This window comes from Triticum dicoccoides, chromosome 2B (assembly GCF_002162155.2).
Source record: "Triticum dicoccoides isolate Atlit2015 ecotype Zavitan chromosome 2B, WEW_v2.0, whole genome shotgun sequence".
In the NCBI taxonomy this organism is placed as follows: Eukaryota; Viridiplantae; Streptophyta; class Magnoliopsida; order Poales; family Poaceae; genus Triticum; species Triticum dicoccoides.
Window position 1 is genome coordinate 723,178,484 of NC_041383.1, and position 4,177 is coordinate 723,182,660.

The 4,177-nt window shown below is 47.7% G+C and overlaps 1 long non-coding RNA gene and 1 pseudogene across 2 annotated transcripts; one reads left to right on the top strand and one right to left on the bottom strand.

The window, feature by feature from the left end:
- Nucleotides 1-1,018, top strand: part of LOC119361258 — a 42,681-nt pseudogene extending 41,663 nt beyond the window's left edge.
- A 340-nt stretch (nucleotides 1,019-1,358) lies between these two features.
- On the bottom strand, nucleotides 1,359-3,703 carry LOC119365869. 2 transcript variants are annotated; one of them, XR_005175795.1, is made up of 4 exons: nucleotides 3,545-3,703; nucleotides 3,180-3,425; nucleotides 2,004-2,592; nucleotides 1,359-1,926 (listed from the first exon to the last, which is right to left on the bottom strand). It is a non-coding gene; the product is annotated as an uncharacterized LOC119365869 (long non-coding RNA). The 2 variants fall into 2 exon arrangements; XR_005175796.1 differs by having other exon boundaries at nucleotides 2,004-2,918.
- Nucleotides 3,704-4,177: the final 474 nt, after the last annotated feature.

The following is a 4,177-nucleotide window of genomic DNA, read 5'->3' on the forward strand; positions in this document are numbered from 1 at the left end:
GGGATCGTGGCGACGGGGAAAGAGACGAGGGCGCTGTCAGTTTGGCCGACGGACATAGCGGAGGATGACATCGCAGCGGCGACGCGGATAGAGCAGCATGCGGCGGCGGCGCGGAAGATGGCACGCGCGGCAGCAGCGATCGGAAGCGGCGGCAGCGTACGGGCAAAGCTAGCTAGCAGCTGGATGGATTCCTGTGAGCGTACGTGAAGTAGCAAGACGCGGCGGCGCGGATGGATGGCACGCGCGGTAGCGGCGATCGGAAGTGCGGCGGCTACGCGGAGAGAGGATCGGGCGGCGGCGCGAGGGACTTGCGGCGGCGGCCCGATCTGGCTGATACCAAGTTGAAATACAGGGTTTAGGGTTTTGCGTGGGTGGTTGACATCCAGTCTCACGTCGTAATATATAGATGATCAAATTATATTGACATACATATATAAATACATGTACAAAGACGATATACTAGACCCTACTTTACATGGACAGGTGCCTCGCCAACTGCTCGTGCGTAGCCTATGCCACCGCCGACGCGAGAGGAGGAGGTGTTGGACGTGGGTGCATTATTTGGTCGGATAACATCGTGGACGTCCGGTACATGGACAAAGGAGAAGACTTGCAAAGTCTGAACGGTATGCTCTTCTATACTGGTTTTGATCAAAAGATGCGAGGCCTAACTCGGTATGCTATGTAAATAATTCTCCATTTCACCCAATTATTTCTCATTTTTCTTATTTGTTTCTTGGCAATCACAAAGGTTAATTTTTTTTATAAGAACCCGCAAAAACACTATGGGTGTGGCTAGAACTGATCAGCTGTGACATAACTATGTCACATTTAGACATGACATCATACAACATCAGCAAAAAATAATTTGTACAAATCTTAAAGCCTTTTATTATGTGATGAACTACTTAGATGTGGCATCCTTAAAAAAAATCTAGATGTGAATTAGTCATTCTGTTCCGGATATTCATTCCTGAGCCCAGGCTCAGATGCTCCTGAAATCTCCCCCGTCAGCTAGCATGTGGATGTGTGCCAGGCCATGTATTCTTCTCTGTATAGCAGATGTATAGTAAGAAAAATAAATACAGCTCCTGGGTGCATTAAATGCAACGACAGCTATTGACGAAGAGGGGGAACAGAAATTGCGGTCGCGGCTCAGTCTTTTTCCTGTGCGAGTATGAGCCGTCTCCATTCCAAATGCAACAACATTTTTTAGTCCGGGGCCAGCAAAAAATTTAAACTGAAAACCAAATGACCTCTACTGGACCTCTGCCAACTATCTAACCACTACTCACGCTTATAGTTAATCGAGTGCCCCAACATTAATTAATTGCTAATGAGCGCAATCTTGTAACAAGAAACAAAACAATTTTAGTTAGATTTAAGAACTTTACTGTCAACAAGATGCAACTGTGCGCGTACTCAGCCACTGGGTTTTACAAGCACAAACTAGAGTTTCCCTTCATAAATCATGACGTAATCACACTCAACGAGTTTTCTTTTTGTCTGGAACCTCAAGCACACCGCACGCACACCACAACAAACTGTTGAAGATGGTGTGCCCATCTTGCACAACGGGAGCAGAGCAAACACAGTACTTTGCTCAACTCCCTCTACTCCACCGGAATCAACCTCTCCGGCCACATACATCACGCGTGACCCGTTGTCCACATCAGAGTCAACACCATCTTAGCTGGCCAACGCGACGGCAGCTGGGTCATGCTTGCTGAATCCTTCAAGGGTATCATCTCTGACCCTATCATCCAGTTAGCTTCAAAATCTTCTCTGAAGAGAGTTCCGGCTGTATCACAGCACAACAGAACCAATATTTCCGCTCACGTCGTCGATGCCATGGCCTCCTTGCTCCGGCGTCAAGTTCGTGCTCCAAGCGCTCGCTGTCGACCCCAAGCTCGACGTGTCCGGGAACTGCAGAGATGTGACCGTCAAGCAGGTGTTTACAGAGGAATCGAGTAGAAGGAAACAACTTATGATTCCGGCCATACCTGAACCTCTATTCTTGCTCGGGTGTCACCGCCTTCAGTGTTCCCCACCGTCCTCAAATTGTATTTATCAAGCAGCATATCAGTACCCCAGCCAGGATAATGCTTTAAAAATGATTGTTCACCCCCACGAATAGACCAAACGGCATGTCATAGAGGTTGGTCCTATATGTTGTTTTGAAGATTATCACATCCCCGAAGAACCGGTACTGCGTTCTGCTGCTTCCATTAGTCCACATCAAAGTTCTTCACCCTGCTATCACTGTTTGCCAAAACTCAGTATGTGAAGTCAGGGTTCCCGGCGACAATGCTGCGAAGACCTCCAGAGTCTTCCTCGCGTCATCATCGGCCGACAAAGTTGTCTATGATGTTGTGCACCTTTCAGAGGTTGACACTGTTTTCCCTTAATTGCTTTAGCAAATCTTTAGTAATAGACGTCGATATCGCCCTCTCCCATCGTTAGAGACATGGAATGGTTGTGCCCCTCACAGTGCTCTGTCATGTATGAACTGTTATCAGCTGCCGGCAAGAGCCTTCTCAATGCAGGGCACTCGCATCTACAAGATCTACTATTCTCCGCCTCCGGCTTCCCCTGCATGTACAGTCCAGCAAAAAAAAAATCAAATGGCATAACAACTAAGCAGAATTCAGAATACACCGAGCAGCTGCAAAGGATTTTTGCATTGACTGTGTCCTCTCGGCGTTCAGTCTGGTTTTGCCATACTGAATTCCAAATCCGATCTCCCATGAATACAAGTTGTAGAGGTCGCACGTCTCGCCCAGTGAATCAAAACTCAGACGAGTTCCAGTCTAATTACACTTTTCGCAGTCTCTTCTGCACATTTGCCAATTGACTGCTCTAGTGCACTCATCCTAGAAGGACATGGTGTCCGGTCAGGTGGCGCATTACGGCGTAACCTGAATTTTATAAACAAACAATTTCTTTTGGACGGTTTTCAGATGCAACACAATTGCTGACATATTTGCCCGCTAAGCATATATTAAACAAATAGCGATCAGTAACAAGTAGTACTATCAGGGTTCAGCTAACTTTATCATATCGGCAGGTTGCAGTCATACAAAATAGAACTAGACCATATCAAGCATGACTGAGCACATCAACATGTACTCGTTTTCGAACACATACAGTTACACAGGTAATGGAATTAGGTGACGTACCTCTTTGTCCAACCAAGCGCCTTTGGGTTGACCCTGTCAGTTGGCTGCGCGGACAGTCGGAGATGCCTCCCGACGCCACCGCTCGCCACAGTGCGGCCTCCCCGGCCCGCCGACGCCAACTTATTGCCCGCATCCAGAGCAGCATTCGAGTCCGCCTGAATGGCAGGGTTGGTTTGGTCTGGCGTTAACAATGCCAGAGGGGCCAGATCTGGGCTTTCAAAACTGTCGGCGAACTCCTGGGGTAACCTGAAATCCCACGGCAATGGCGCATGGCCAGTCCTCGAATCAGCTTTCTCAATTCGTATGTCCACTTACCCAAAGAATGAACAATCTGCTAGAACTGTACGGAGGAAAGATCCACTTACCGATCGACGACATCCAGCAAGAGCTCAAGGTCAGCATCTTCTATCACGAATTCGCCGGGCTTCGACAGCCGCCGCAGGCCCTAAGGCAGTCGGATCTGGGGAGAGGCAGGAGGGGGTGAACTATGGTCGTTCTGTCCCTGGCTCATCACGAAAGGCAACGTTCTGATCCATAGACCAGACGGCCTCGTGCGGCGGAACGTACAACCATACGTTTTGGGCCCACAAACCCGGTACTGTTCCATACAGTATGGCCGCTGTACGTCCCTTTTCCTGATTTTGCGTCAGACGGAATTGTTCGGATCCCAAGCGACTGATGGACGCTGGTGATTTCGGGAGCATCTGAGCTCGGGCACCGAATTGCAGCGTCCATTCTGTTCTTCAAACTAAAAAAGTGAGAATATAAAAAGGGTCTGTCTAGGACATGTCTAGATGTGACATAGTTATGTCACATCTAAACTGATGTTCACTCTCTTTGTGGTCTATTTTTTTGTCCTAGTTCTTTTTTCTTGTTGCTACATTATATGTTTGTGGGAGTTTAGATGTGACATGCTTAAAAAACATCTAGATGTGAATTAGACAAACTGATGTGAAAAAACGACTATTAGCATTTTTCTAAAGTGGATTTACTATCTC